Source organism: Pan paniscus, chromosome 14 (assembly GCF_029289425.2).
Source record: "Pan paniscus chromosome 14, NHGRI_mPanPan1-v2.0_pri, whole genome shotgun sequence".
NCBI classification, from domain to species: domain Eukaryota; kingdom Metazoa; phylum Chordata; class Mammalia; order Primates; family Hominidae; genus Pan; species Pan paniscus.
Genome location: NC_073263.2, coordinates 41,865,414 through 41,875,712, shown reverse-complemented (window position 1 = coordinate 41,875,712; position 10,299 = coordinate 41,865,414). Strand labels below are relative to the sequence as shown.

The following is a 10,299-nucleotide window of genomic DNA, read 5'->3' as shown; positions in this document are numbered from 1 at the left end:
TATCTCCAGTAGGATTGACTATTTTAAATGATTTGCGGATTCAGCCATTTCATAGCAAACAAATCCCACATCACAAAAACCACCAGGGAAATTGCCACTAATGAGTATGCTTGTTAACGACCTTAGTAAAGAAGGCAAGAAGGCAGTGGCTGAAACGGCTGGGCCCCAGAACTGTGGTCTCCCCTCTGAAGCTGGCCTCACACCCTGAGGCTGAGGTTAGTGTGAGAAGACAGTGTGACCTCTCACTTCCTACCCACCTCCCTCCTGGAGAACCATCTCAGGACCTCAGGATTGGCCTCTGGATCTCACCAACTAGTGCCCGTGACTTTCATGGGTGTAAAAATAAAATTATGGTGGTGAAGCTCATGGGGTCATCCCATCTACTAAGAATCTGAAAGACTGATGGGTCATGCTTTGTGGCCCAAAACCACAATCTAGTCTGATGGTTCCATTGCCTCTGCCATCTGATATGATATCACACGGAGGGAAGAGGCAGAGCCTAGGAATAAGGCAGCCTGGAGCCAGATTATGGAGGGCTCCATGCCAAAAATAATAAATATAGATTATTTCTGGACTCATAAACTTCCCATGCCAAGAAGTCATTTTCTCTGATGTTTGTGGGGGAAGCATGGACATGGTATTGAAGACACCAGTGATTTAGTTCAATCACAGGAAACTCTTATAATCCCTGTGCTACTAGAATTCCCAGCAATACGTTTATGTAAGTAACTATAACATGAGATAATAAAAAGCTACCTAGAGAGAAGAAGAAGGAGCCCAATACTCTTCAAGTCTCTTTAGAAGCGAAGGAAGCACTTTTCTGATGCAAAGCTTCGTAGCAGATATAGTAACACTTTCCGTTTCCACTTTCTGAATTACTCATCTCACTATTTACCATCCCAGAGGTACCAAGGGTAACAGTGAGACAAAAATGTACCCCCACTGGGACTAAAAAGGAAGTCTGGGTTGTATTTCACACCTGCTCCCTCTCCTTCAGCTCTGCATTGGGTGACAGATGCAAAACTCCTTCGGATTTGACTAAAGGTAACCCACACTCCTGGAGTTTGAGTGAATACCCACAAGCCACAGGCTAAATATGTCAGAGGGAGTTTTATAGGGGTTCCCACAGCTTCCCCATTTCCTTCCAGCTAAGTAACATGGTGCCCAGGGTTCTTTTGGTGCAGTGCAGCTTGGAGATTTGATATACGCAAAGGGGTGCATCTGTTTCCAGAAGGGCATAGTTAGCTGCCATTGGCCATCATGCTCGACACAAACTACTCTGCGTTCACATCATCACAATTTACATTATCTTCTATATCATTTTCTGTGACACATTAAATTCCCCATGCAAAAGCCATTTTCCTATCTCTTTCCTTTGCTAGAAAAAGAAGTCAATAATGACCACATTGCTTAGTGCTTACAATAGTTTTATTGCTTTTGTACTAGGTTATGATAGACACTGCACAGACATTTTAATTCCATTTAACAAAAATAAAACAGAAATACAACTTTCAAAGTGAAATTGAGTACTGGCTAGGCACAGTGACTCACGTGTGTAATCCCAACACTTTGGGAGGTCAAGAGCAGGGAGTTCAAAAGCGGCTTGGGCAACATATTAAGACCCAATTTCTACAAAAATAGAAAATTAGCTTGGCATGGTGGCATGCACCTACAGTCCTAGCTACTCAGGAGACTAAGGCAGGGGTATTCATTGAGCACAGATGTTCGAGGCTGCAGTGAGCAAGGATGGACGTACTGTATTCCAGCCTGGGCAACAGAGCTAGACCCTGTCTCAAGAAAGAAAGACAAAGGGGGTAGGGGGAGGAAGGAAGGAGGGGAAGGAAGGAAAAAAGGAAGGAGGGAAGGAAGGGAGGGAGGGAGGGAACCAAGTACCAGTGCTGAGGACATGTAATATACTAAAAGAGCCTATAATGTGAATTTGAACTTTGTCTGCTACCTTGAAAAAGAGTAATAGAGAAGTCTTTTTTTTTTTTTTTTTTAACATATGCTGTGTCTCACAAGCCCTTCATCCAATGGGAAAACAGCAAGTGTGGAAAATTTAGAACACGTCTAGTATTAGGGCATAGCCCAAGTTGCTGTAGCAAAGTTACACAAAACACAGTGCCTCAAGCAGAATGGAAGCATATTTCCTTTTAACAGAGGAGCACATAGGTTGTGGGTAAGGCAAGGCCAAGAAGCTGACTCTGCTCCTTGAGGTCCTCCAGGGACCCAGGATCATCTTCTTTTTTTAAAAAAATTAAATCTAATTTCTATAGAGCCAAATACACTTTTCCAAGTGTTTCCACTTGTTGCCCTAGCAACATTCCCTAGAATGTTGCTCTCATCTGCAGCACCTCCTCTTTATTCTGCCCCAAAGGAAGGGTAAAAGAGAGTACAGAGCAATCAGTTTCTTTTTAAACGGTATTAGCAAGAAGTTGCAACTCACATCCCATTGGCCAGAATTAAATCACATATCTAGCTTTAGTTACCCCAGGAAAAGGAGTTTGTGTGCCCAATTAGAACTTGGAAGATTATAATACAAAAAGGATAAAGGGGGAAATGAATACGATTACTGTATGCCACAACATCAAAATCTTTACAAAGCTTGGGGATTGGATTCTTTTCTAATATCTTTCAACAAATGAGAATATAGTACTGGAATGCAATTTGCAAACAATCAACACAGCAAAAGTTTCATGCAATGATAGTCACTTCTGGCATCTTTGTTGTTAATTTTTGTCTATTACTTCCTTCCACTTTTTTGCAAAGATTGGAATCAATTAAAAGCATGAAATTGTCTGTCAAATCTGAGAGACTGATGCCAGATAGTATCTTTGTTATTTCCCTTTAGCACAATCCAAAATTTATTTTCAATGACTCTGGCAATCATAAAATGAAGAAGTCTGTGAAGCAAGAACACTTCAGCCCAAAGCATTTCTGCAGTGTTTGGCAAGGGTCTACAGTTCAAGGTTATCTGGTGACCACATCAAATACCTTGTGCTGTTTTTGAACCATATATTTCCTATACTATAAGCTATGACTCTGATCTGATCTTAATTTCCCATGACAATTACAAAAATGCAAGAAGGACATAGTTCTGTAGAATGACAATATTCCTTTAGGTAGTCATTGCTTTTGATGAAAGCATGACTAATTGTTGGCAGAAAAAAAAACTCTGATTGAGTGAAGGAAAATAAAAGATGCTATCAGTGTGTTAATGAAGAGATTTTTATGGTGTGCCTACAAATATATGATGATGTCAGTTCCAAATTATCAAAACAGCAGTTGATACAATGTTTTATCTGTTTAGAAAATGTCAGTGCCTTAGAGCAATAATTGCTATAATCCATTGTCATGATGTATTGTACTGATGGCATAGCAGAAGTAGATATTCTTCCAGCCTCAGTAGTGATAATAATAGTAACAACAACATCAATAATAGTAGTAGTTACATTTTCCTTAATTCTACTCTTTATTGGACACTATGCAAATTACTTTTTATGCAAACTTTCTTATAATTTTCACAATAATATTGCAAGGTAAATAAAATAGGCATCACTCTCAGGAAGCCTCAGTGAACAGGTTGACTAAGCTCATCTGGTAGTTGTGGCAGTGGTGATAATGAAGGTACATGAAGTGCATTCTCTGTTCCAGACCATGTACTAAGCACAGTGAAGCTGGGATTCAGAGCCATGGCATCTTTGCCGTGGTGCCTCATAGACACAGGCAGAAGCCAGGTTTGTCACAAGCCACAGGATTCATCCTGCTGTAGGCAGCCACTCAAGTTGCCTCAGAAAGCATAAGTTCTGAGCATGCCAACAAGACTTGAAGTGATGTGACATTCTAAAATTAATCCAATCTATGGGATGGTTAATACCCATTCCATCACATGAAACACCTACTTCATCCTACAATGTATTACATCTGGTCTAAGGGGGATGGATGATGGCCAGACTATATAGCAAAGAAGTGCTGGAATGGAATTTGGGGCTATCAACAGCTGTGCTTTAAGTCAAATTCTCCAAATTTGTCTGAAGCAGATAAATACAATGGTGATCAGAATACCATACTCGACTGCTATAGTTTGAACATGTCCCCTCCAAAATTTAAAATATTAGAAGGTGGGGCCTTTAAGAAGTGATTAGGCCATGAGAGCACCTCTCTCAAGAATGGGATCAGGCACCCTTACAAAACAACTTGACAAAGGGAGTTTGTTCCTCTTTGCCTTCCGCCTTCCTCCTTCCTCCATGTGAGGACACAGTGCTCCTCCCTCTGAAGGATGCAGTTTTCAAGGAGCTACCTTGGAAGCAGACAGCAGCCCTCATCAGATGCCTGAACCTGCAGTCAACTTGATCTTGAAACTCTAACCTCCAGAACTGTGAGAAGTAAACTTCTATTCTATATAAATTACCCAGTCTCAGTTATTTTCTTATAGCAGCACAAAATGGACTAAGACACCTCAAATACTTTAAAGTGGGGGAAAAAAATTAAAGGAAGCATGAACCAAGTGCCACGGGAAGAGATTCCATGTCATTTTATAATTCTTTCCAGTACCTAGCCCAGTGCCTTTCCAATTGTCAGTGCTCAATAAATAATTGTGATTGTATTTTAAGGGGGAAAAACTGAATTAACTATGCAGGTCACTTTATCTGTTTTCTGAATTTTAAATAATTGGGTTTATGACTAGTAAATTGAACAGGGAGATTTTGGTTAGCTGATTACATTGAGGTGATGCTACCTTGCATGATTAAATGGCAGATTTCTACGTTTTGATTTTCTTCCATTAAATAGATAGAAATAAGGACCCTCTTGTTGACAAAGTGGTTTTTTTTTTTTTTGCAAGCACCTGCATCCACTCATCTAAAATGTAAACTTCCATTTGTAAAACATGTTTTAATAGCTTTTAGAAAGTCATGACAAATGGCTGGAGGAAGGCATAATGAAAGTCAAAAATTGTTATTAACTACTTTGGATATAAGTGAGTTTAAAATAAACTTCCTGAGTTTTATTAATGTCATTATTACTATTAGCAGTTGTATTAATATTTACTTGAATCTAATATCTTTAATAAAAAAAATTTTAAACCCAGAGAAGTTTTTAGTGTTGCAATGGCTATTAGAATTTTGTCTTCTTTCCACAGAAGCTCACAGTGACAAGCTCAACCAAATAATAGAGATTCTGACAGTTTCTAACTCTAAACCTGTATGTCTCAGCATGTGTCTGTCATCATACTTGCCTGGCCACCCACTCGAGGGGACACGGGGTAGGTTCTGTCTGTCTTAGGATTCGTTGTATTTAACCCACTTTACCACAGCCCCTGTAAATTCCCACAAGTTTTTCTAAAAAGAATAATCACCTTAATTTGTAAATTCCTTAAGGGGAAGGATTTTGTATCCTTTTTTCCTTAGTGACTATGAAGTTTCTTCTCTAGGTTTGATGAGTGATCATTAACTTTGATGAAAAGAAAGAGGGACCAAAGTGAACCTGTCAGTCATCACATCAGTTGATAAGCAAACTGAAGATGATTTAAAGTGATAAATCCTGAGGTAAATAGGTAGATGCTTCACATTTTCAGTCACACACAGTTTCCAAGTCACATCTAGAATTGGCGAGCAACGCCTATATATGCAGGGTCCATTGTTGCCAAAAAAGCCACAACCACAGTGATGAAGCTTATAAACTTGATGAAGACATTCACATCAATTCTGTTTATATTTATTGAGTGCATACTAGGCCCAGCACTATTATGGGCACTGTGAGAAATATTAAAAACTCAGCCAGGCGCAGTGACTCATGACTGTAATCCCAGCACTTTGGGAGGCCAAGGCTGGCGGATCACTGAGGTCAGGAGTTCAAGACCACCCTGGCCAACATGGTGAAACCCTATGTCTACTAAAAATACAAAAGATTAGCTGTTGTGGTGGTGTGTGCCTGTAGTCCCAGCTACTCAGGAGGCTGAGGCAGAAGAATCGCTTGAACCCAGGAGTCGGAGGTTGCAGTGAGCCAAGATCCCACCACTGCACTCCAGCCTGAGTGACAGAGTGAGACTTCACCTCAAAAAAAAAAAAATTCAATGAGACTCTATAAAGAAGACATTACTAACAATTCAAGAGAGTCAGCCCAAAAGATAACGGTGTCTGTGGACTTGTTTCTTGTGGTTTCCCAACTTTCTAGTCTTAGGACCCTTTTAAACTCTTAAAAGCTACTGAGAACTCCAAAGATCTCTATTTATGTGGTTACATCTATCAATATTTAGCGGTTAGAAATTAAAACTAAAAGATTCTTTAATATGTAGTAACTTATTTTAAAATAAGAATAAGCCAGGGGTGGTGGCTCACACCTGCAATCCCAGCACTTTGGGAGGCCGAGGCAAGTGGATCACTTGAGGTCAGGAGTTCGAGACCAGCCTGGTCAACATGGTGAAACGCCATGTGTACTAAAAACACACAAAAAATTAGCCGGGTATGATCTCAGCTACTCAGGAGGCTGAGGCAGGAGGATCACTTGCACCCAGGAGGTGGAGGTTGCAGTGAGCCAAGATGGCACCACTGCACTCCAACCTGGGCAACAGAGCAAGATTCCATCTCAAAAAAATAAAACAAAATAAGAATGAACCCATTGCCTGTTAACATAAATAACATATTCTTATAAAAAAAGAACTATATCTTTTAAAACAAAAAAAAATAGTGAGACTGATGTGGAAGCTCAATAAGTTACTCTCATGGAAGTAGAGGATAGAACAGGGGGATCGAGAGGCTGGGGAGGAAGGAGGGAGAGGAGATGACAGATTGGTTAGTGGATACAGGATTACAGCTGGATAGGAGAAATGAGCTCTAGTGTTCTTTAGCGCTGTAAGGTGACTAGTTAACAATAATTTGTTCTATGTGTTCAAATAGCTAGAATGTTTCAGCACAAAGAAATGATCAATGTTTGAGGTGATGGATATGCTAATTACTTTGATTTGATCATTACACATGGCATAAAGGTATTGAAATATCACACTGTACCCCACAGAGATGTACAATTAGTATATGTCAATTAAAAATTAAAAAGAGATTAACATCAACTAATAATAAAATGGAACAATCATAAACAGAAAAAACAACATATCATAGGGAGAAGGATTGGGAGGAGGGAGGTGCATATGGTCATGAAAGGACAACAGGAGGGACCTTTGTAGAGAAGGAACTTCTCAATATCTTTACTGTGGCAGAAGAAACATGAAACCACACATGCATTAAAATTGCACAAAACTAAATATACACATGCATACAAAAAGATAGAGTCACTCTCTCCCCAGGCTAGAATGCAGTGGTGCAATCATAGCTCACTACAGCCTTGAACTCCTGGGCTCAACTGATCTTCCTGCCACAGCTTCCTGAATAGCTGGAATTACAGGCATGAGCCGCAGTGCTCAACACACTGTATTATTTTCTACAATTTTCTGCAAATCTACATGTATCACAAATTTAAATTTTTAATTTAAAAAATCAGTGAGAAAACTGGCATTGTTTTATATTTTTGCAAATTTCCTTAATATCTGGCTTACTAGAGGACAGCTGGACTCTCAAATCCACTTGTGCATTCAATCTGTTACAAGGTATGCTTTTGGTTGAAGTATATGAAGAAAATTCAGCCTCACACAGATATGCAATTGAAAGGAGGGTAAGCAGTATAATAGCCATTTCAGATCATCGGGATATTCTTCTCTGATAGTGCACCAAACCTGAACAAGTGGTAGTTTCTTAAAGATGGGCTGCAACGTGGAATCTAAAACCATTACATTAAAATCCATTAGTCTTCCTTACATTTTGAATTTTGTTTGTGTATTAGCCCATTTTCATGCTGCTGATAAAGACAGACCCAAGACTGGGCAATTTACAAAAGAAAGAGGTTTATTGAACTTACAGTTCCACGTGGCTGAGGAGGCCTCACAATCATGGTGGAAGGTGAAAGGCGTGTTTCACATGGTGGCAGACAAGAGAAGAAAGCTTATGCAGCGAAACTCCCATTTTTAAAACCATCAGATCTCATGAGACTCATTTACTATCACAAGAACAGTGCATTAAAGACCCGCCCCCACACATAATTCAATCACCTCCCACTGGGTTCCTCCCACGACACATGAGAATTGTGGGAGTTACAATTCAAGATGAGATTTGGGTGAGGTCACAGCCAAACCATGTCACTTTGCAACATCATGCATTGGTCTTTGGGAAAATATCAGCAGATCTTTGAAACAGTGACACTTCTAGTATAAATATCAAAACATTACATCCATTCATATGACCACTGTTCTCATTAGAAAAGCCTTTAAGTATTGCAAAGCTGCCAAGCTCATGGTGGCATATGCAAGTATCCCAAAATTCTAATTTTCACTTAAGAGCTCAAATTTTATCGTTGGCTATAAATACTGTCATTTGTTTTCCTTGTGATGTCAGACTCAGATTTCTCATTTTTTACAAAATGCCTGCCAAATATACAAGTCTGAATAGCCACAGCCTGTCTATCAGTTGGCCTTTCAAACAAATATGGTGTTCCATGGAAAAGCAGATAGTTGAGCTCACAGTTCAAACAATCATGAAAGCGGCTTTCCTCAGGATCCTGCATTTATTCATCTAAAATGTAAGTTTCTGCTTGTAAAACATGTTTTAATAGCTGTGAGAAAGTCATGACGGATGAGTTGAAGCAAGACGATACTCACAAATTATATTGCCACTGTCTGGTGGGGAAAAATACAATGATCATTAGTACAGTTTAGTGCCACTGCCTCAACTGGTCCTAAGGCACCAAAAATTGCATCCAATATTGGCAGTCCAACTCCTTGCACACCTGCTCTCTCACAGCTTCTTTCTCAGTCTAGGCCAGCATCACCATGGTAGATGCCTTCCTATGCACCTGGAAGCTCTCAGACAGCAAGAATTTTGATGACTACATGAAGTTAATCGGTGCAAGTTTTGCTATCAGGCAGGTGGCTAGCATGACAAAGCCTACCACAATCATCAAAAAGAATGGGGACATTATCACCTTAAAAACACAGAGCATGTTCAAGAACACAGAGATCAGCTTTAAGCTGGGGATGGGGTTCGATGAGACAACAGCAGATGACAAAAAAGGTCAAGTCCATTGTGACACTGGATGGAAGCAAACTTGTTCACCTGCAGAAGTGTAACGGGCAAGAGAGGACACTTGTGCCAGAGCTAAGTGATGGGAAACTCATCCTGACACTCACCCAGGGCACTGCGGTTTACACTCGCACTTATGAGAAAGAGGTATCGTCTGCCTGCGCTGTCACTGACTGTTCCTCTGTTACCCTTTGACTCAGCACCACATTGCCTCATTTATTTCCCCTGCATTTTGTATAAATCCACCTTGTTGAAGAATTCTTCTGAGGTCACGTGCCTCAGAAGACTTCAGATCCAGTTCTAGTTCCTGTTGTGTATGCGGTTTGCTTTTTAATGGCATTCAAAGTGTGCTCTGAGGTCAACAAAGCAGATCCAAGGCCAAAAAAAGAAAAATTGTCCAATATCAGTGCAAAGTCAACCTCGTGAAATGGGCAAATTGTGTCTTTGAATTATTATGAAAACAGCAAAAACTCTTTTCAGGTATAACTGAAAAGGTTTCAGGACCCCACTTTGAAAACTGCTGAGGCAGAAGAACCTACCACGCTAATTTAAGGATTTAATTTAATCATAATTTAAGGATTTAGGGTTCTTAGTGTCCCTTGACTTCATTAGCAGCACCAGTGACTATTAACTCAAGTATAGAATAATGTATTTAACATCATCTGATTATAGATTAATGCTTCTGTACCATTAAAATCACAGTAGTTTGTAATTGGCCACCACAGATATTGTTAGGTACCAGAATAAAATAAAAACCCCATTACCAATTCTCTTTTATTCTTAAAGGCAAAGCATTTTCTGGCCTTCTTCTTCTAAATTACCCCTGATGGATGGCTAGCAGGACAAGTTAGCTTTTCAGATTTCAGCAAGCTCTGCAGTGGTGATCAAAGAAAGAGAAGAGGCTTAAATGTCCCCAACCCCACTTAATAAGGTCAGAAAGACCGGAGCCCCAGCAGTCAGGATTCTTAAAGCCTTTTATCAAGTATGCTTCTGTGCTTGCCTTAGACTAATTTAAAAGCAAGAGTGTCAGAAAGTGAATCAGCAATTTACAGAAAAAAATGCCAGAAAGCGATTCTAACTTGGTTTTTAGCCCTATAGCCTTTTTCCTTATATTGTAAATATACCCAGTACAATAAGGGCTCTTAGGCATAGTGTATGGGGGAAAAAAGTGCAT

At 39.8% G+C, this 10,299-nt stretch overlaps 1 pseudogene; it reads left to right on the top strand.

Annotated features, from left to right (window-relative positions):
• Positions 1 to 8,875: 8,875 nt before the first annotated feature.
• Positions 8,876 to 9,320, top strand: LOC100994175 (fatty acid-binding protein, heart-like; annotated as a pseudogene).
• Positions 9,321 to 10,299: the final 979 nt, after the last annotated feature.